The following is a 24,371-nucleotide window of genomic DNA, read 5'->3' on the forward strand; positions in this document are numbered from 1 at the left end:
TCATTCTGATTGGACCCGGACTCCAGCGAGATTGAGCTGGATCCAATCGCCGTGAGCCGTGATCCTTCCCGAGCTGCAGCGAATCCCCTTGCGCTTCTGAACATGTGCTGGTGAGACGAGGCGCCAATCCTTCCCGTCGATGCGTCGCTTCCTCGAAGAACCACCTCCATGATGAGGCCAATGAATCGCACCAAGCCGGGAACCAAGCAGAGAACAAAGAGCTCCACGAACCAAGAAGAGCCAGCCAAACCGGACGACAAAGTGGAGCGCAAAACACGTGTGACTCTCGCAACTGGCCCTCCTCTCTCGATGAACAACAACCAACAAGCTCGAGCCGAGCAATCAGCTCAACTCTCTTTCGATGAACCAAGCACAAAAAGCGAACCACCTCTCTTCCGAACAAAGCCAGAGCCCAAAAAGCGAACCGAGCCAAGCAGAACCAAAAAGCCTTCTCCCTAACCTGAGCCAAGCAGAACCCGAAGGCCTTCTCAACCAAGCAGAGAATCTCTTCCTTATCCCTCTCTGCCCCTCCCCCGCTCCCGGAGTGACTTATCCCCTCGTGCCCGCACAACCGTGGGTGGGAGGGAGCTGTTTACATCATGAATCACAGAACGGGAGGGCTCTTCTTCCTCTTCCCAGAAGAGGGGGAGGGTCGGCTTCCTTTTTTGTTGTGATCGTTGCCTAACTATTAAATTGAATCACAGTGCATTTACTCGATTTCTGCCCATTAAACAATGGAAGGTGAGCTATCTAGGGAACATGCACTTATCGACATAACTGAGCTAAAGGAACCTGTATGTTGAGCGCGATTGATTTCCAAATTCGTAATTGTTGCGGGCCGGGGAAGAATACCACTCGGTGGGGGAAGCTATGTCGGTTCCCACGAGACTCCGCCGGAATGGTAGGCCATCGCACACAGATAATGAGACGAGGTCACGAAACATTCGAGGTCGTGATGAGGTCATGACGTGGCGGGTCGCTCAACCGACCGTGGACGCCAATAACTCAACCGCGTGACCTGGAGTCCTCCCGTTGATGGGTTAATCAGGTTACTGAATTAATCATGTGATTTAATTACCAGGGAACATGAACATGAAAATTCATTCCATTCACCGAACCCCTTGTCCGACCCGGATCACTTGACCTGATCGGATCACTTTTCCGGATGGGAAGCAGCTGAGGGACACTGCCAAGGACGTACCGGCTAAAAGGAACGGATCAATTGGAATAAAGTCCCGGCTAAAGTAGGTTTCAGACCATTCTGGATCAATGGAAGAAATGACAAAAACGAGCAGGGAACATTCCTAATAATGATTTATTATGTCTGCCATGCACAATGAACAGCTACATCAACTATTTCATTTGTTGGTTTTGTTTCCCAACCAATACATTATGTATTTACTCCTGTCTGAAGTTTTGGCAACATTCCATTCATAAAAGCATGCTTCAATGGCACATCCATTATATTCTCAGTCATTCCCAATGTAATTCAAAACTTCTCGCAATCTCTCCAGATAATCCTTCGAATCTTCACCTATGTTTTGCTCACAGCCATGCACTTTATCCCAGTCTGTACGGGGTGTCACTGCTTGGATGGCTTGTCCAAGTGCATTTATCCGATCCGTTTTAGCCTGCCTCTCTGGCGTGTCATACAGGTCTTCAATTATGCTACCAATGACATCTATCCTGCTGTTGCTATCACTGTCTGCAGAAGCTCTGCAGGTATTGCCACTTTTAACAGTATATCCAAATCCGTTATTAATGGCCGATGGCATTCCACAATCATTAATAGTTTTTCCCAAAATGGTGCCGGATTTTGTCTCGTTGATGGCATTTCTCTCGCCAATGCTTTTACTTCTGCAAAAGTCCATGATCTACATATAAACTGGGGTATTTTGATCTCCAGCAAATACTCTCATTGCGGCATTGGTAACAGAATACTTTTGTTTATTTCTAAGCTCCTTCTCAGAAGTAAATGGCGTAACCAGCTATGATTCAACTACTTTGGATCTCGTGCTCACCGCAGGAAGTTGGAATGCTGAACACCAATTCCCCCCAGTAGGGAAAGAATACTGGTTCTGGCTCACTTTTCCCCATGTAAATGAATGGGGGATTTTCAGCCATGAAATTTTTCTTTTTTTTCCCCTGAAAAAATAAATCCCCTTTTTAGCCCAAGGTATATTTATTTGTCTCCCCTTTTAACCTGGAGCCTGGTGTTGACTTAGTGGTTAGGGTGGCGGCTTGGGATCCCAGGGTCCTGAGTTCAAGCCCCGTTGGCTGCTGAATTAACACCAGGGGGTTGACTCAGCCTGCCATCCTTCCGAGGTCGGCGAAATGAGTGCCAGTGTACTGGTCCCGGTGTATGCCCCGGTTAGAATAGGTGTACCATATCCCTGTGTGTCATAAGAGGCGACCAGGGTTGGCGTCAGGAAGGGCATCCGGCTATAAAACATTGCCTCAAGAAAAAGCCAAACCCCTGCACAGCAGGGAAAAATGGCTGTAAAAACGGTCGTTTTTTTATTTCCCCTTTTAACCTAGGGGCTCTCTATTCAAATAGCCCATACAACAAGATAAAGATTTGTTAAAGGTGATTCTAAAGAAATATCTGAAACGTCGAAGCCTCGGGGCACTCTCTATTCAAATAACCCATACAACAAGATAAAGATTTGTTAAAGGTGATTCTAAAGAAATATCTGAAACGTCTAAGCCCCGGGACACTCTTTATCAAATAACCCATACAGCAAGATAAAGATTTGTTAAAGGTGATTCTAAAGAAATATCTGAAACGTCTAAGCCTCGGGGCACTCTTTATCAAATAACCAATGCATATTGTTTAGCTCACTCATTGAACCTATAAACATTTGTTCATTCTCAAATTCCTTCAATAGTTTAATTTTCTTTGCACAATAATCCCCATCTAAAATTTTGAAAAACAAAACATTTGAATCTTTATATTTTTTAAGATACCCCTTTTGTGCCATTACGAAATGATAAACTTCTCTTAATGATCTCATCTGACCACCTCCTGAGTTGCATATCATTTTGATATTGTAGTAAATTATTTTTCCATTGTTCAATTGATAACCATCAAATTTTTCAGTCAATTCAAACATATTTATTATTTTCTTTACATCCTCTAACTTATTGGTTTTTAAATTGATTCGCATATTTGTTTTATTTACCTTTGTTTTAGATATTTTTTCAATAAGACTGATTTGATATTTTTCACATTCATTATGTTTTCCATTTATATACCAAGACTGAGATTTTCTCCACTCTTTAGTTTGACTAATACTTGGTTCGACCATTTATATATTGTGAAAAACGCGGCGGTAGCCCTTAAAAACCCGAACCCATCTTCCCATCGTTAAAACTTGTGTCCATATGGAACACAATCTATTCTATTCACTCTATCATACAATACCCATATGGAACACAATCTATTTTATACACTCTATCATACAATATCCATATGGAACACAATCTATTCCATTATCTAAAATAAATCTCTTATCATCAAAGGCCCCTAATGCCTTTTTATTTACTTCTTCACTATATATCTTATGTTTATAACTTCTTATTGTATTCATTTTCCTATATTCTTCTTTCTTATTCATCAAACAATTATAATGATTTCTAAAAGTTATTGATTTCTTTATTACATATTTCTTTATTCCCTTTAACCTTTTATCAATCTGATCACCATACTTATAAGCATATGCCTTTGCTCTCAATCCAATAAACTCACTCATTACTTTTCCACCCAACTCATCCTTAAACTTACCAATAAACTTTTCATTCTTTTTTGAAAATAACTCGCTCTTCTTACTAAAATTACTTGTATCATATACTCCAATGTTTTTCTTCATATCTTTATAAACATCATCAGTTTTTATATCTAGAATAAAACTATCAGTGTCCATATACAACAATGAAACATTTTCACCATACTCTTTCTTTAAATCATTATACAAATAATCATACATCAATATCTTTGATAAATCAAGAACTGCTGTTCCAATATAAATTGGTTTATCCATGACAATACTTTCCTTTTTCATATGAATAGCAGAAAAGTTCTCTGAAAAAACCTCTTCTCTCTCAAAACTTGGTTTATTTATCAATCGAGAAGCTTCTTTCCAAGATGTTGCAAATCTAATGTTTTGCCTGTTTCTAACATTCTCCATTGTCTTTCCAAAGACAGCATTATTCATCAATTTATAGAATTCCCCTTCAAATTTTACTTTTGTATTTGTTCTCATATCTGTATTGAATTTAATATACTTTTTCATCCAAGGACTTTGTTTAAATTTTAAAACTCTATGAATTTTAGCTCCTCTCAACCCAGCAGATAAATATTGTCTCAAGTTCCTTTGATGCAAAACATATCCCTCTTTATCATAGAATGTTGTTAATAACTTTTCTGTTGATTTGCCTTTAATATTAAAACTTTTATGATAATCACTGAACCATTCTTTCTTTGGGGTTTCTTTCTCACATGCAAAAGGAAGGTCTTTATGCTTATTATGAAGATCACTCGGGTACTTCAAATCAACTTCAAAATAATAACCTTCTTCTTTGTCATTCAATTTCTCTTGAGAAGAAATAACAATATTCATCAAAGCCTTTTCATAATCCTTTTCTTCCACCCACTCTAATTTACCATAAGGCAGAGATTGAGACATTGCCCATCCATACAAATTATTAGCATCAAAGTACATCAAATAATTACTATCTTTTTCACTCTCATAATTTGGAAGATATTTATTATTTGCTTTAGCATATCTTTTTGAACATACTTGTGATATTCCACCTCTCTTAGACTTCTCAATCATCAAAAGCATATCTACATCACTGACTAAATCTATATCTTGTTTTGTCATTTTCAACATTGCACTCCAAGCTAAACCAGGAGCTGTGAAATAGTGGGCAGGATCTAATCCATAACAATTTTTATTATGGCAGAGTGATCTAAAAGCTTCAAACACATCAGCTAACAATAAACATCTGTTTTTAGATACAAATCATGATATTCTCCAAGGTTCTTTATCTTAAATATTTTCCAAATTTCTTGTGCGTGTTTATATTCCTTATCACTTATCTCTTCTACATAAAGGTTATTATAGAAACTTTCTTTTGAAGGAAGTTGTGTTTCTTTAAATCTCATAAATGAATCCATAAAACCATAAGGATAAATTCCCTTACTTGTAAGAATTTTCTCTTTACTTTGAATTTCATTCCTTGTTTCAATTTCCTCTCTAGTTAGAATTCCCTCTTTAATCAGAATTTCATCTTTAATCAGAATTTCCTCTTTAGTTAGAATTTCATTCTTTGTTCGAATTTTCTGTATAATTAGAATTTCATCTTCAGTAAGAATTTCTTCATTCATTTCCTCCTTCATGAGAATTTCCTCTTTACTTTGAATTCTCTCTTTAATATGAATTTCCTCTTTAGTTAGAATTTCCTCTTTTGGAAAGAATGAATTAAGATTTGGAAAAGAGCCCGTGGAGCTTAGATTTGATGCGAGGTTGGCTAGTGGTGTTCCCATAAACTTGTAAGAATCAAGAAACCGAATACGAGTTATAGGTTTTGTGAATATCATTTTTGTAAATGAAATATACTTTTGACTTGTGTTTGTTATGGCAGAAACATTCCCTGGTGTTTTTGAAAGTTCATTTATAAATAGATGTGTATCATAGTTGGCGCTGTTGTGAAGAAAGACTGGAATAAAAGAAGGTAATTTATAATTAAGATTACAACAGGAATGAGCGGGGCCTCTATATTTACCAGTAAGATGGCAATGATCCCTAACTTTAGACTCCTCAATTTCCTCCTCACAAATATGACAGATATTGTTCTTTCTAAATTCTAATTTTTCTTCTATGGTTAATTTCATTGGTTCATTTGTTTCTTTCATTAATTGACTTAGTCTTATACAATCCTTTTCTAATCGTTTTACAAACTCTTGTGAAGCATTTTTTCCACTATACTGTTCAAGTTTATTATACTTTTCTCCAACAGATGATTTGATATAATAACAGAAACCACAAGGAATATGTTTTTGATATTTATTTGTATATGGTTCTTTTGGATTAGGAGAAGCAGTATTTATCTTTTTAAGGATACATTCAAAATCAGCGTATATCACAAATGGGTGCATGATAGATTTATTATAATCTTCAAAAGAAATCTTTTCACCAGGTTTAGGCATTGTAATTACAGCTGATTTATGATTACTACAATATTTTGAATGTTGTTCTAATCGTTCTTTTGTATGAAATGAATTAAGACATCGCTTACAAGGATATATTTTGTTTGCTGTTCTGAATACCTGAGAAGAGATTAATCTTGATAAATTATTGATGTATGTGTAATGTGAATTATTTCCAACACTAAAATATAAAAGATCAATGTGTGTTTCTTCATTTTTATAGTTGTTTGAAATTTTTAATATTTGAACTTTGTTTGTATCCGTTAATCCATATACATTAATAGAAAGATTATTCTTTTTCTCAAACTTAGGAATATCTGTTAGTGGCATTGGGAAATTAAAATCTTTAATGTCCAAGGTATTCTCATATTTCATATATTGTTTTACTCTTTCTGAATTACATTTTGGTGGATGTAAGTGAGCAAGAACAGACCAGAGAAAACATTTATTATCATTATTCTTAATATTAACAACTGCCTTCTTTCGTTTTATTTCTTTTGGTAATTCAATATAAGAAGAAGCTTTAAGAGGGTTTGATTTTAGAATGTGTATATCTAAAAAGATGATTTTTTTAATATTGAATCCACTTCCTACCACTGTATTATCAACATCCTCCTCTTGTCTTGATAGTTCTTCATAAACCCCACTATTCAAAAAATCTTGAAATGATGTAATAAAATGAAGATCTGTCCTCATATAAGGAGTTTGTTCTTCATCTTGTCTTTTCATATTCATTTTCACTCCCAGATAAAACTTTAAAGTTTTCATTTCTTTTAATGTTTTTTTAATAAATTTTTCAACATCAGGTTTCACTATTTCAATTGATTCAACTATTGATGATGGACCGGGTTCTCCAAATTGAAAAATCCTTATTTTTATATGCCCTTTAAATGCCCCATCAGTGTTTTCAATATAATAGTCTCCCTTTACTTTAAACTCATTTTTCTTGTGTTTTTGTGATTGAAGATGTCTATTATAACTACTCTTCAAAACATCCTTTGAGCAGGTATCACAATGTTTTCTTTCCAACTCAAGAGGGGATATTTTGTGAAATAGATTAAATGTGTGTTTGTTGGTTCGGAGGTGTTTTCTATAATGTTTATATTCGTGATTACAAACATCGCAGTATGTTGTATTCACCATATTTATATAATAAAACTTTGCTTAAACTAAAATTTTCTTGATGAAAATTTCGTTTATTTTACAGGTGAATCTGTGCTTAAACTAAAATTTTCTTGATGAAAATTTCGTTTATTTTTACAGGTGAATCTGTGCTTAAACTAAAATTTTCTTGGTGAAAATTTCGTTTATTTTACAGGTGAATCTGTGCTTAAACTAAAATTTTCTTGATGAAAATTTCGTTTATTTTACAGGTGAATCTGTGCTTAAAACCATTTTATCCTCCAACTTTTTCACTTAATAAATACAATGTTTCAAGACACAAAAGACAAGTTTCAATCAATCTCTTCATTTGTTAAAGATGCTGAGAAATATGTCAAGGATGTATAATTGAACAAAGATAAATATAACAACTATTGGATAAAAACAATTATGGTGGATATGATGAGTTCTTCAATTTACTTCAGTGGAAGGGCTTTTAGTACACCTGGAAGAACATCAATGAAGGTATCTCTAACAAAAGTTTCTCCTCTCCTTCTGGCAATATATTCAAAACTAGAAAAAGCAATGAAACAAGAAAAGGTATCAAAAAATAAAAACCTTATGGATGAAGCTTTAGAAAGAAAAGATAAGACCATCTGTAATATGCAAGGAGAAATTTGTATTTTTTTCAACAACCCTAAAGATATAAATCCTGATGAAATAAAGGATGTTAATATATCAGGTGAAATGACATTTCGTTCAATTGTAGTTAAGGATAATTTTAAAATTACCTTTAATATAAAAAATGTAGCAGTTGAATCTGTTAATGAAAAAATGTATATCGATATCGATGGTAATGTTTTTTCTACTAATTAAATGAGTCAATATTCAACTGAAGATTTTGAAGATTATGAGAGTGATTATGATACCGAGAGTTTGCATTCAAACGATAGTTATGGCACCGAGAGTTGGTGTTCAAATGATAGTTATGAAAGTATAGATGATTCTGAATGTATCGAAGAAGATATCGAAGATGAATTTAAGTTTAAGTAAAATTTTACTTTATAAATATGAATAGTTTACTCGATTTTGAGCCTCTTGAATTCCATGATTCTCCATATGACAAATTTGAGAATTGCCCTGCGTGTGAAAGACGGGGATTAAACACAGAGTCAAAAGCCTATAAACAATGTATATTCTGTGATTATCTTCTAATTAATGATAATCAAAAATATAAAAAGGAAAATAATTCTTTTCGATTTACACCAAAAATGAATTACTTTACAAGATTGATTAGAGAAATGAATGTAAAGTACGAGGGTGAGAACACACCTTTCCTTACAAGGGAAGAAACAGAACAATCAGCAATATTTCATCTTGTTCAAGAAAAGGTATTGATATTTAATGATGAATTAAGGTTCTTGGGTTCTGCTCAACCCCCTGTTAAACTAACTCCGAGATTAATGTTTCTTCTCACAAAAGATGGAAGACAAGGTTCAACTTTGAGGGATGAATCAAAGTATATTGATAAACCATTGGATATGGAAAATAATGATGATAGAGTATATATTGATCTGCTGAACACTCTAAATTATAAGGTTATTCTTTCTGGTAAAAGTAGGAAGAATGAGAAGAAGAAACACATTATTCAGGCTTTAAGTATCCTTGGTTCAGGTGTTAGTTTTCTTCCAAATGACCCATCGCAATTAGTTAATAGACTGTTATTGTTGTTAGGCAGTAAGAAGGCTGGAAATAACAATTGTTTTAATGAAGCATCAGCCATTTTAGACCAGTTGATGAACATGAAAATAATTAATAAATATCAATATAAAGACATTTAATCTCATATTAAATAAGATGAGAAGCACAATCCTTAGTTTCAATTTCACAACAAGCGACCACACATCTTCATTCCCATACCCACGACAACTTGACACAACAAAAGAATATGAGGCATCTTTATTGTCCATGGAAACTTATTTAATATAACCGAGAAAAATGACAAGTTTAGTTATAATCCGGGAAGTGGATACAAAACGATAACAGTCTCACCCAGAGCATATGAGATTTCTCAAATATCTTCCGAAATTGCTCGTCTTATGAAAGAACAGGGTGATGAACCAAAAAATATTGTTATAAACATTGAAAAACATACTTCAAAATCAACGATTAAAGTTAAAAATAACTACAAGGTTGATTTCACAATTGATAATTCATTTAGAGAGTTATTGGGTTTCTCCTCAAAAAAGATTGAAACTAATGGGACGTTTTACAGTGATAATGTCATTCAAATATCCTCAGGAATAAATTCGGTGTTAATTCACTGTGATTTGATTGATGGTGCTTATAATGATGGGAAAAAAACAAATACAATATTTTCATTCAGCGCATACTCAACCCCAATTGGTTATAAATTCAATATGGAACCCAAAAATTTGGTTTATCGACCTGTGTCAGGAAAAACCATACACAGAGTAAATTTTAGGATAACCGACCAAGATAATCGTGTGATTTCTTTTAATGGAGAAGTTATATCCATCAGAATTCACCTACGTGAAGTTTTCCAATAAATAAATACGATGGTTATTGTGAGGAAACACGAGTTGGGAAAATATAAAATAATTACAGGGGATGGGATGTTCCTTTCCCCATACTACAAGGGTGAAGGTATGTATCTTGGTAGAGGATACTATAAACCTAAGAGACAAAGGGGTGTTGGACATCAATTTAGAGGAGATGGTATAATTGATACTCTCATGGGTATTGGTTCAACTATTCTTAAACATAAAGATCTAATTGGTTCAACTGCTTCTGCTGTGGGAAATGTAGCAGGTGCTGTAAAGAGTATAAAAGATGCTCAGAAGGAATCTCATAAATTACAAGCAATAAAAGAAATTAAGAAAGGCAAAACTAAGTTGTCCCCCCAATAACCACAGAAAATAATTCAAATACTTGGATCAGGGTTTCAAAAGTTTTAACATCTTTTTTTTCCTAAATAAATACAAGTATGGAAGCAATTGATAGTATCTATGATTTGGATGATACTATTATTATCTCAAACTCCACTAAAAAAGAAGATTACTTCAAGGTAAATGCAATAACTGGAACAGACTGGAATACGAATGGTACAAAAAGTTTTGAAATAAATAATCAACAAACCTATTTGAATCTCTCCGAAAGTTTCTTGTTGTGTAAATTTAAATTCACTAAGGCTGGGAATAACACAAACGCTACACTTGTAAATGATTTCTTCTGGAAAATGTTTGATAGTGTGCGTTTGTATATTGGAACACAAGAAGTTGAAGCGGTTGATTATGTCTCTGCTGTATCTGAAATGATAAAATTTACACTCTATACATTCAGTGATAGAATGGGAAAGGGGTCTGTCGAAGGTTTTATTCCTGATATGTCAACGGGAACAAACACAGACCCTGGATATACTCAAAGGAAAGGAATGTATAATGATGATACAAAAGCAGAAAATAGTTTTACTGTGGCAGTTCCTCTTAAAGGTATATTTGGATTTTGTGATCATGATAAAGTTCTGTATGGCCTTAAAATTAGATTTCAACTACAAAGGAATGATAATGAAAATCGATTGCTTTTTGGTGTTGGTAGTGCTTTTGGTGATCAGAATAAATTTGTAATTGAGGAAATGAGTTGGTATATCAGTGAATATACTCCTAATCTTAAAACAGAAGAGATGTTGAATCAAAGACTTAACTCAAAGAAACCACTCAGTGTATCATACCTCAAAAGAAGATGTCAACACGTTAAACTCAATCAAACTACTTACACGTGGAATTTGGGTGTTCTGGAAGGAAAGCCACGATATCTGTGGATCATTTTTAAAAAGCCAGATGGTGATACTGCGACTGATAAGAATAATGCATTGAGTGATAATGCTAAGGTGAAACAACTTCGCGTTTCTCTAGATGGAACATTTTACCCACGAGATAGATTGGAAATTAATTGGGAAAAAAATGATTTTGCTGAAGCATACAAGTCTTACCAAAAGGTGTGTGAAAGTAATGGAAATAAAGAACCTATTTTGGATATGACAGCATTTAAAAGTTTGTATACAATCTATGCGTTTGATTTGAGCGCTCAAAAGGAAACTATAAAGTCTAATCGAGTGGATACTTCCCTATACATTGAAAGAGGAGAGAGTGAAGAAGTTGATACATATTGTTTGCTTTTGGAAGAAACAGAATTGCAGATTAATACAGATAATGGTGTGATGATTAGTCTCACATAATTTTATGTTAAATAAATGAGTGGCAAAGTACCAACTGGGGTATATGTTAATCAAATCAATCTTCATAAACTATCATCTTGTGTTCAAAATCAAAAGCCTTGTACGATTAACGTTAATACAATTCAGAGAAAAGGAGCAGTAAAAATTCATGTTTTTCTCACAAGAGAACAGGTTAAAATCTTGAATGACACTGGCTCACTTAAAATTAAAATGACAAAACCAATGTTGAAAAAATATTCAATAAGAGAGACGAGTGGAGGATTTCTCCCATTTCTAATTCCTTTATTTGCTGGTTTAAGTGCGGTTGGAGCATTGACGGGTGGTATTTCTACAGCGGTGAAAACTGCCAACGAAAGGAAGGCTCAACTCCAGGCTCAAAAAGAATTGGAAAGACATAACAAAGAGTTGGAGAAACAAATTAGTGGAAGTGGTGTAATTGTAGATTTTGCTGAAAAACTTGAAGGTCTGCCTGATAAAGCGAGATTGTTAGTTGGAGATATGCTTTCTTCTATAGCTCAAGCAGGTGTAAAATTAACGAAAAGAGGTAATGGATTATATCTTTCTAATAAATAAATGAGCATTGATGAGTGGTTGACAGAATTTGGAAAGAATACAACATCAAATTTACAACTTGTCAAATATTGTAAGAAATTAAAAATTCATAATGTGGTTATTTGTATGAGAGATGAATTAACAAATGTGCCGAAACATACAAAGAATATTATTATGAACTTAGAAGATAATAATGGGAACGGTTCTCATTGGGTTTGTATTTTTAATAGTCAAGACAAATATTATTTTGATAGTTTTGGTCTTCCACCACCTGTTGAAGTCATAAAATTCTTACAGAATGGTGTTTATCAAACATTTCAAGTCCAAGAATTAAATTCCAAGTGTTGTGGCCAATTATGCCTATATGTGTTATTTCAACTCAACAAAAATAAAACATTTTATGATATTATTTTTAATCTAATATAAATGACTTATGTTGGTAAAGATGGTTCTATCTTTGGTGTATCTCAAGAACTGGATATTGATTTATCAAATTATTACACAAAGGCACAGGCTGAACGACATAAATATAATATAACCAAAAATATTAACATGAAAAATGCTTATAAATTAAAAAATTATCCAACCCCAACTGAAGCGAATGACTTGGTGAGATTAAGTGATTTATCACAATATATATACTTAAATAAAACGGCTGTGTATTCCAAAGATACAGAAGTGTTGATATTATCTCCAGGTCATACAGAATTCACAGTTCGAATTAAAATAAATTTTTATAAAGAAGGGCGTATCGTTTGTATGAGAATAGAACAATGGGGGTATGATATGAATGATTTAGGGTATAATTGGTCATTTAAAATTAACCTCGAAGACCTGGAACAATTAAATCAGTCTCGTAAGGAAGAATATTATCCACTTGGTATTGAGAATGAGTTTTGTGGGGCTACGATTAGTAAACAACAAATAAAAGAATTTAATAAGGGTAAATTTAATAATGGTTTTGCCCTTGTTTATCTCATGAAAACAGAAAAAACAGGATTATATATAATAAGTAAGGAAATACAAAATGATTTAACTATGGGAAGATGGGGAGGTGTTTCGTGCCATAATATTATTCTAACATATATTTCAAATACATAAATGACAGCAAGAAGGCTTCAAGAAAATTATCATTTCTGTGTTCAAGCATACCTTCAAGAAAAGGGTATTCGGTATTTTAATAAATATGTTCTACAACATAAGAATGAGGTATTTTCAATAAAAGATTGGCATTATGCTGATGTTGATAAACCGACAACTTTAGATTTAATTAGAATGTTAAATAATGAAAAAATTATAAAGTTAAGAAAAGGAAAGGCTCTTTTAGAAATTCAAAAGAAATTTTATTGGTTTCCTGTTGTAAAAAAATTTATTTGGGATACAGGAATAACAAGAAATCCTGATGAATACATGTATGATATTCTATGGGGTGTAAGTAATTCAAGGATAGTAAGGGATGAGGAAGGAGTTGAAGAAGAGAGGGAAGAGGAGGAAAAGGAGAAGAGAGAGAAGGAGGAGAGGGAGAAGAAAGAGAAGGAGGAAAGAGAGAAGAGAGAGAGGGATGAATGGGAGAAGAGAGAGAGGGAGGAAGAGAGAAGAGAGAGAGGGAGGAGAGGGAGGAAAGAGAGTGGATGAATAAATATCAAAATATGGAAACCAGTGAGATTCAAAAAAGAATAGGGGTATTACAGAAAATAACTCAACCCACCGAGGAGGAAAACAAAGAATTGATAAGTCTATTTACAATACTTTCGACAAGACTATTGACATCGAGAAGACATGTATTTTAATTCAAGTTTTTCATTTTTTTTTCTTAAATAAATGGGGGAGAGAGTGAAGGCATTTCTAAGGATTCTTTATGTTTTAAAAATTAAGATTCAAATGTGCATGTTGGAAACTAAAAAGGTTTTTGCACTCTGCAGGAATTTTTCTCATAAATAAATGAGTTATTGTCTCAAATGTAAAAAGAAAACTCATACTAAAAATATTTCATATATTAAAAGTAAAAATAACAGGGTTATACAAAAAGGTATATGTTCGGTGTGTGGTTCAAAAAAAAATCAATTTATCTCCCAACACAAACTAGGAGGAGATATACAAAAGTTTTTATTAGGAAGTAAATTTACAACTACTGGAATACCAGGGGAATTACATCTTCCAGGGTATTCTTTCTGTGGTCCAGGCACAAACTTGGATAAAAGATTAGATGAGGCAGACAATCCTAAATCCTGGAGTAAGCCTATCAATAGAGTTGATGAAGTGTGCATGAGACACGATATTGATTATGGGAATACCACAACGTTGGAAGAAAAGCATGAAGCCGATAGAGAAATGTTGTATAATTTGTCTCTGATACAAAATCCAACCTTGAAAGAAAAAGTTGATCGGTTCATTGTGAAGAAGATGATCAGTGCTAAATTGAAACTTGGACTTGGAAATTCAAAAAACTTGTAAGCTCTAATGATGTCATTAAGATTGAAGAGCAATTAGCTGATGAATTACATAAACCAATATTCACAAAGTTTCAGAGAAGGAAAGTTTATTCCAAGGAAGTAGATTATATCTTGTCTGCTGATTTGATTGAACTCAATAATGATAAGGGGTACAAGTATGCTTTAACCGTTATTGATTTGAGGAGTAGATATGTGTGGGTTGTCCCTTTAAAAAACAAAACAGGTAATACTCTTATGTTAGCTTTTCAACAGATATTTAATAAAAGTAAGAGAAAACCTAAAAAATTGTGGACTGATGAGGGTAGAGAGTTTTATAACAAGACATTTTTGAATTTTCTAAAAAATAACAGTATTACATTATACAGTACCTTTAATGAAGGGAAGGCAGTTGTTGTTGAACGTTTTAATCGTACCTTAAAAGAGAGACTATATAAAAAATTCACACAACTCGGTTCACAACAATGGTCATCTTTTATTCAGGATATTGTGGATAAGTATAATGACACGATTCACACGGCAACAAATATGAAACCATCAGAAACATTTACAAAATTAAAATATGAAAAAGAGATTAATGTCAGAAAACCTAAGTTCAAAGTTGGTGATATCGTAAGAATATATAGGTGGAAATCTCATTTTGAAAAAGGTTATACGAAAAGATGGACCAACGAGCTTTTTAAAATTGTTGATGCAATAGATACGGTTCCTTGGACTTATAAGATATATGATTTGGAAGGGGAAGAGATTTTAGGTTCATTTTATTCACAGGAATTACAAAAGACAAAGATGAATTGAAATTTTTTGACTCTGCCCCTTTTTGACTCCACCCACACAAGCCCCGCCCACACAAGCCCCCGCCCACACAAACCCCACACAAACCCCATCACACCCCCCCCACAAGCTCCAATAAATTGAATTTTTTTGACTCCGCCCCTTTTTGACTCCGCCCACACACGCCCCACCCACAGAAGCCCCGCCCACACAAACCCCACACAAACCCCACACAAGCTCCACACAAGCTCCACACAAAAACTCCACACAAGCTCCACACACACAAACCCCACACAAGCTCCACCCATATTCATCATAATCACATAATTAGTGATTAGTTAATTAGTTCCCCACACACACAACATGTTTATTTAATTAAAAAATTATCCAACCATCCACACAAGCTCCACTCATCCACCCATCCCCCCATCTCTGCACCCATCCATTTATCCACACAAACCTCATCCATATAAGCCTCATCCACATTCACCCCTCCCACACAAGCTCCACCCACATAAACCCCTGCCCATATAAACCCTGCCCACATAAACCCCTCCCACATAAGCCCTGCCTACACAAGCTCCACACAAAAACTCCACACACATAAACCCCTCCCACACAAGCTCCACCCACATAAACCCCCGCCCACACAAGCCCCACCCACACAAGCCCCACCCACACACACCCCGCCCACACAAGCCCCTCCCACACACACCCCACCCACACAAGCCCCCACCGAAGCCCCGCCCACACAAGCCCCGCCCACACAAGCCCCACCCCCTCATCCCCCTGTGCGCCCCACCTTTGACCCACCACCTCCCTCATCCCACCCCCACCCTTCCCCACACACACACATGGGGAGGGGAGGGATGGGATGAGGGGTGATGGGTCATTGGGGGAGCGCACCTACCCCCTCCCCCCAACCCCCCCCCTTTACATCTCTTTTATTCTTTTCTTGTAATTCAGAATCAAGTAATTGTAAACAAAACAAATATTATTTATTAATATTGAAAATATTAAATATTCATTTGCGAGAATGTATAATCTTTCCCAGCAATCTTCTTCAGATGTCTTGTGATTTCGAAACTCAGACACCATATTCTGTTTTGAAACAAAAAGTGGATAATAATTAGGTTCTATAAAGATAATTACATGGTAATATGAATAAGCCTCGTTGACCACTGAATTAACACACCAGGAGCCTGTCATCCTTTCAAGGTCAATAAAATGAATTCCAGTGTACTGACAAAACCACGTCCAAACTAATGATGCAACCAACATAAGGCGACATTCTAAAGAGAGAGAGTGATATTAATAATAATTCAGAAATATTTACCTCCAGAAAATCATGTGTTGTACGAGTGATATTAATAATAATTCAGAAATATTTACCTCCAGAAAATCATGTGTTGTACAAGATTGCTTCAACAGCTGATGTTGTGCGATAGTGCTGAAAAAAAAAATAATAAGTCAAGGGTATAGATGAAGAGACAGACAGAGAGAGATACAAATAGACAGGGAAAGCAACACACACACACACACACACACACACACACACACACACACACACACACACACACACACACACACACACACACGCACACACACACACACACACATACACACACATACACACACATAGACACACACACACGTGTCTCACCATTGGTTTAATTCATTCGAGATCAGAGACCAGTCATTATAAATCATTGGCCTCTTCAATAAGAGCAGAGAGAGGTAGGTAGAAAGACAGACACACACACACGTGTCTCACCATTGGTTTAATTCCTTCGAGATGAGAGGACGTGATAAGACTTCATGCCACTCATTGTAAATGTCTTTCAATTCTCTTCTAAAATCATTGATCTCTTCAATAAGAGTATTAATTTCATGAACCACGTCGTGATATGTAAACTCAATTTCTTCCAATGCCCTGTCAGGGAAAAAAAAATATATATATATATATATATATATATATATATATATATATATATATATATATATATATATATATCAGAATTATCATGATTTAATTAATAATCATTTGCTTCATCGTTCAAAGAGAAAAGCATACACAAACTTACCAACTCTGTAGTGGGCTGTTGGCTTCATCGGAAGAAAGATCGTCCATGCCTCAGTTGTAAAAATGAAAATCCCGTCTGGCAGAAACTTTGTCTGGCGAACCGCTTATAAAGCAACGATGAGGAGATTGCTTAATCATTGGGTGTGGGCACAGGAAATGACAAGCTTCTCTTAATGATCTCATCTGGCCACCGCCCGAGTTGCAAATCATTTTTGTACATAAACCACGCCATAAAAGTTTTGATTCAAATGTTTTCAGTTCGTGTTCTGAGATAAAATATAAACACGAGACCTTGTCTCACAGAATAGTTCCTATTTTTTCACAGCATGACAGTCCAAAACCACTTCCTCATTCACACAGCACGGCCGTGTCAAAAAAAACACTTCCTCATTTTCACGGCATGAACTGAAAACATTTGAAACAAAACTTTTTTTATGGCATGGTTTATGTACAAAAATGATTTGCAACTCGGGCGGTGGCCAGATGAGATCATTAAGAGAAGTGTATCATTTCGTAATGGCACAAAAGGGGTATCTTAAAAAATATAAAGATTCAAATGTTTTGTTTTTCAATGTTTTAGATGGGGATTATTGCGCAAAGAAAATTAAACTATTGAAGGAATTTGAGAATGAACAAATGTTTATAGGTTCAATGAGTGAGCTAAACAATATGCATTGGTTATTTGATAAAGAGTGCCCCGAGGCTTAGACGTTTCAGATATTTCTTTCGAATCACCTTTAACAAATCTTTATCTTGTTGTATGGGTTATTTGATAAAGAGTGTCCTGGGGCTTAGGCGTTTCAGATATTTCTTTAGAATCACCTTTAACAAATCTTTATCTTGTTGTATGGGCTATTTGAATAGAGAGCCCCTAGGTTAAAAGGGGAAATAAAAAAATGTCCGTTTTTACAGCCATTTTTCCCTGCTGTGCAGGGGTTTGGCTTTTTCTTGAGGCAATGTTTTATGGCCGGATGCCCTTCCTGACACCAACCCTGGTCGCCTCTTACGACACACAGGGATATGGTACACCTATTCTAACCGGGGCATACACCGGGACCAGTACACTGGCACTCATTTCGCCGACCTCGGAAGGATGGCAGGCTGAGTCAACCCCCTGGTGTTAATTCCGCAGCCAACGGCATTTGAACTCAGGACCCTGGGATCCCAAGCCGCCACCCTAACCACTAAGCCAACACCAGGCTCCAGGTTAAAAGGGGAGACAAATAAATATACCTTGGGCTAAAAAGGGGATTTATTTTTTCAGGGGAAAAAAAAGAAAAATTTCATGGCTGAAAATCCCCCATTCATTTACATGGGGAAAAAGTGAGCCAGAACCAGTATTCTTACCCTACTCCCCCCCCCCCCCCCCAGCCTCCCGACCTTGAGCCCCGTCTGCCGGGCGTTCAACTCTGTATTCTGGAGGTGGGCCTCGTTTTTCCAGATTTCTTAATCGCCTGCAAGGTGGAGGAGTTTCCTCCAAATCAAGTCTCCCTCCTCAACTATATGAGGACACACTCTAGCTTGTGGTGGGGCTGATGCCTTTGACATTTGGAGGGGCATCTGGGTTGTTACATTTTTCAGTTTATCCTGTTCCTCTTCCAAGCTATGTTTTAGACCTGCCAATTTGGATTTCTCCTCCCAATTTCTGCTCTCGGAATTCCACTTCATAAATATTTTCCAATTCACTCCATTTACCGTACTAATCTTTTTTTCTCTTTGTTCCAACTCTTTTTTAAAGTTTTCAATACTGCTTTTTTTAAAAAGGACTTTCTTCTGGAAACCCTTTTCTGTTTACGTCTGTCCATTTCGACCACTAATCAACATCACATATTGATTCTGCTCCATAATTTTCAAACATATAGCGAATTGGTGTACCTTCGCCTGGTATCCTTTTATTGGTTACTTTCCCAAAGTAATTTCCCATCTTTACGAACTCAGTGAGAGGAAAAAAAATAAAACAAAAAAAATCCAACAAAACTTATCACACTTTGCAAGGCAAATACAAATTATACAAATACAAATACAAGCCAGATACAAAGAATCATACAAGAGCTCTTCGACAAACAATGCACAAATTTCCTTCGGTTCGAACCTCAATTCCAAGCTGGAAGCACAATTCCAACTCAAAAACAACACTATTTCAACTTCCAACCTCCGTTGGACAATGCTCTATTCTCAACTATCTGTGAAACACCCTTTCTCACTGCTGTAAAACACCTTATCCAAGTCTGGCCTTTGAAATTGTCAAATCGACTTCAAATAAAATGAACATTGCCAGCGAAGCCAAAAAGGACCCTCCAGCCTGATCAGGACTTTCGGGACTCCGAAAATACCTTCTGATAGAACATTTGTATTCTTCTTCTTCCTCTTTCGGCTTGCTCCCGTTAGGGGTCACCACAGCGGATCAACCGTCTCCATTTCGCTCTATCCTCCACATCTTCCATTGACATTCCAACCACCCGCATGTCCGCCCTCACCGCATCCATGAACCTCTTCTTTGGCCTTCCTCTTCTCCTCCTGCCTGGCGGCTCCATCTTCAACATCCTTCTCCCGATATACTCCGTTTCCCTCCTGTGCACATGTCCAAACCATCTCAATCTCGCCTCTCTCACTTTGTCTCCAAACCGTCCTACCTGCGCTGTCCCTCTAATATACTCATTTCTTATCCTATCCATCCTCGTCACTCACGAGAATCGCAGCATCTTTAACTCTGCCACCTCCAGCTCCGCTTCCTGTCTTATTGTTAGTGCCACCGCCTCCAAACCATACAACATAGCTGGTCTCACTACCGTCTTATATACTTTCCCCTTCACTCTTGCAGCTACCCTTCTGTCACAAATCACTCCTGCAACTCTTCTCCACCCACTCCATCCTGCCTGCACTCTCTTTTTCACTTCTCTCCCACACTCTCCGTTACTTTGGACAGTTGATCCCAAGTATTTAAACCAATCCACCTTCCCCACCTCGACTCCTTGCAACCGCACCATACCACCACCCTCCCTCTCATTTACGCACATGTACTCCGTCTTACTCCTACTGACTACCATTCCCCTTCTCTCCAGTGCGTACCTCCACCTCTCAAGGCTCGCTTCATCCTGCTCCTGATTCTGCCTACAGATCATGATGTCATCCGCGAACATCATAGTCCATGGAGACTCCAGTCTGATCTCGTCCGTCAACCTATCCATCACCATTGCAAACAGGAAAGGGCTCAGAGTCGATCCTTGGTGCAATCCCACTTTAACCTTAAACCGGTCCGTCATTCCGACCACACACCTCACCGCTGTCACACTGTCCTCATACATATCCTGCACGATCCTCACATACTTCTTCACCACTCCCGACTTCCTCATACAATACCACAACTCCTCTCTTGGCATATACTCTTGATAGAACTCTTGATAGAACACTTGTATCTTTCAACATAAAACTCAAATATAATCAATGGAAATTCTTGTTCGAGGCATGCCAACCTTTACAAATAGAGAAGGAGGTGCACAACAAGCCAGCAGCACACCCTCACCCACAAATATCATTATCTCTCACCTTTTCTGATCTGTGAGCTCGTGCCTACCAAAAGCCCGCTCCGCACCACCGCTCCTTCAGGTTTTAATGCTCCAGTGCCTGGCTCGCCAAAATGTTAAAACAAACAATGAACCTTCAATACAATTACAATATTCATTTCACACACAAGACATTACTATGCGCATCGGAAATGCTGGACAATACATACGAGTTCCAGATCTCTCAAACAAATTGAGAATCCCAATTTCGTATCTACCTTTCAGTGAGACAGAGTTCTTTATCCTTTTCAAGGCTGGTGTCACAGTTTGTCAGGTTGATGTATTTGCAGATGGAAATCATTTTCAGCTTTATGCAGCAATCAGCATTATTTGTAGGAAATATATAATATATATTGCAGGACCAGATGTGCAGTTTTCCTGCGATTTCAGGAATGACATCAACACTGCAATCCATTGGGCACCAATATTGATCACATACAATTTATGGTCTGGGAAGGAGAAGGTTCAACTCCCTTTTGGCAGACGAGGGAATATCAAGAAAGGAGGCACATCTGGATAGTTACTTAAACCTAACATCCTTTATCCAGCTTGCTGGTACCTTCTATTTATCATGTTATAAAAACTTGAACATATATTTAAATATTAAGAAATGCTGAATCTGTCTTATTGGAAGGCCACTCTGCTCATAGCTGTACTGGTCAAAGTTGATCCTTCCATACAAAGAAAAGATATGATTATATTAATTTGTAATCGATACATGTTTAATCATATTATATTTGAATACATTTTAATACGTTTATTGAGTTTTACTTTTATTTGTTTATCACTCTCAAACCCATTTCGAGGAAATGCATCTACAGTCCCAATGGATGGATACGTATGCATATACATAAACATATATACATTTATATCTTCCATCAAAACTTGTGGATTGTGACGAGCACTCCCCCGATCTCCAGTGGACGTTGTGCTTCACCAATGCGTCACCTCCAACCCAGAGGCCTCAGCCCGGCGACTCTGTCACATAGTCAAATACTACATGGTCAACATCAGTTAAACATCAAATGGAGATGCCAATGTGGATTTCGGGCTTATTTTCCCTCATCAGGATGGCATACTATTAAATATCTCACTAATGATAACTACATTCGTTGTATAAACATCAGATACACCTCCTGACTTATGGTGGGCATTGCCGTGTATTATGTCTTACACGGTAAAACCTCATAATCCACAAAGAACAACCATCCTTCTGCCACCCAGACAATTTTTCCTGCAAACTCAAACCATTCAAACCAGAAGGCACACAATGTGATCGGCGGTTAAATCTAAACATGTGGAGTTTCATGTGCACTCCCCAAATCTCCATTGGACATAGTCCTACACCATTTAGCGTTGGAGGTGATGCTCTGGACATAGGTTTGGTGGTGTCTGACGTTTAATGAAATATATATATATATATATATATATATATATATATATATATATATATATATATATATATATATATATATATATAAATATAATGGATGGATGTATGAAAATGGAGTTGGCACCGTTTGGAAGATGGTACAACACACAGACAAACTGGTGGGTGTGGAGGGGTGGTTGCAGCTTCAGGTACTCCTGGAGGTTTTGAGGTTTGAGTTTAATTCATAAACAGTGGAAATGGACGAGTTATGTTGTAAACTGCAACTTTCACACTTGGATGGGGTTCATTTCTGTCAATTTAAAGGAGACTATAGCCATGGAGATTCATTAAGGAGTTATGGACTTCCTGTGAAATAAACATTCTGTTATTTCAGTATGCATAGTCGAGGCTCATGAAAGAGCTTGAGCACAATGGAAGGATGCAACAAAATGGAAATTGGGAAATACAAATGCAGGATAGAGTTGAGAGCGAGAGTAATAACTAGTGGAGGGGTAGAACAACACATTGGTTGAAGAAGCTGTACACAAGTTGCAATACAGCAAGAAAAGGAAGGGGAAAGCTGGGATGAAACAGAAAGGGAACACACCATGTGAAAACTATTAATCAAAAGGGGGTGAGGGAAAGGTATGGAACGGCTGAGATGGGTCACAATAAGCTGTAAAAAGGGAATGCTTGGGAATGGGACCTCTTTCAAAAGAAAAATACAAATCTGGGGCTCAGATATATGAATCTAAATCTGACAATTTTGTGAGAATTATTTTCAAAAGAATGTCAAAGTAAATATTATGTGCTTCAAACATTTATTTTTGTTGAATTGTGTTTAGATTCTCCAAACTGCTATTCTTGTCCAGAGATGTTCTGGTCCACAAAAGGAAATAATGGTTGTGTACAGATGCCTATTGAGTTTTTGGACTTTTCAGACCCCCTCAGTGTTACACTGCTGGCATGTACTGCATTGGGACTTGTGTTCACAATGCTCATCGGTATGATGATGTGTCTGCTTCATGAGATGCGATTTGGAATTGGACTTTTACTTTTGGCATTGACAAGTTGCTTTGTTTGTACTTTTAGTTTTGTAGGTGAACCAACAAATGCAACCTGTCCAATAAGGCAAACACTTGCCTCCACTTCCCTTGTGTTTGTCATTTCTTGTGTTATAAGCAGGAACTATGATATGCTTTTGCAAACAAGAGGTAAGTTTTCACAATGCTGCCTTAAATGAGGCAATTATTGATGATTTGACAGTCAATTCATATGAATCCCTTTGTTGTTTTTACAAAATGATTGTGGTGAAAAACACAATATTCAAAAGCGATGAAAATATGATCCAAACTTGTGATTGAGACATTTCCAGAGCTGGTTGATCATTTGGGATCAATAGAAATTAGAATGATGAAAGTTCGTCAATTTGACACAAAATTAATCATTATGCATTTTTTCAAAAATTTTATGTGAAAACACCTGCTCTTCATAAAATCACCTGACATCTTTACTTTTATATTTTGGATGTGAGACTATTTTAAAATAATGTGTGCTCCATTATGGATCCTGAATCCCCATCTTCTTGAAGAACATCAAATGTCACCTAAAATACAGATTAGATATCACCAGGAGTGCAACACTATGAGACACCTTGTTTGCCCAGTTGAATGATCCTTTCTACTTCACCACTTGTTATCTTTATAACAAATACAAATGATAATTTTCTTCCTTTCAATAAAGATATTCTATTATCTCATCAGAGCTTGACGAAACAGAAACATTTTTCCAGGTCCACTTCCAGATATTGGTTTCTGGATAATGTTGAGAAGAGTGAATCCACAAGTTTTCATGTTGCTGGGTGTGTGCCCTCAACTGCTACTGTGCATTACTTGGGTCTTATGGAACCCCACAAAGTCAATGAAAAATATGTTGGTAAATCCAGGAACCGTCATATTGGAGTGTCGAGATTCATCACCTGTTTGGCCAATCAGTGCATTTTCTTAT

The 24,371-nt window shown here is 36.4% G+C and overlaps 2 long non-coding RNA genes across 3 annotated transcripts in view; one reads left to right on the forward strand and one right to left on the reverse strand.

The window, feature by feature from the left end:
• LOC147035778 (uncharacterized) overlaps window positions 1-23,573 on the forward strand; it is a 97,282-nt gene extending 73,709 nt beyond the window's left edge. The window contains exon 3 of the long non-coding RNA XR_015049593.1: window positions 23,210-23,573. This is a non-coding gene — a long non-coding RNA (uncharacterized LOC147035778). The remainder of the gene's footprint in view (window positions 1-23,209) is intronic.
• LOC147035780 (uncharacterized) lies at window positions 16,312-17,999 on the reverse strand. Of its 2 annotated transcripts, XR_015049585.1 has the most exons (4): window positions 17,431-17,999; window positions 17,121-17,279; window positions 16,739-16,796; window positions 16,315-16,447 (listed from the first exon to the last, which is right to left on the reverse strand). It is a non-coding gene; the product is annotated as an uncharacterized LOC147035780 (long non-coding RNA). The 2 variants fall into 2 exon arrangements; XR_015049582.1 differs by having other exon boundaries at window positions 16,312-16,796; window positions 17,431-17,994.
• Window positions 23,574-24,371: the final 798 nt, after the last annotated feature.

The sequence above is a fragment of the Eptatretus burgeri genome, chromosome 1 (genome assembly GCF_056783735.1).
Source record: "Eptatretus burgeri isolate ZD-2024b chromosome 1, Ebu_testis_v1, whole genome shotgun sequence".
Lineage (NCBI taxonomy): Eukaryota > Metazoa > Chordata > Myxini > Myxiniformes > Myxinidae > Eptatretus > Eptatretus burgeri.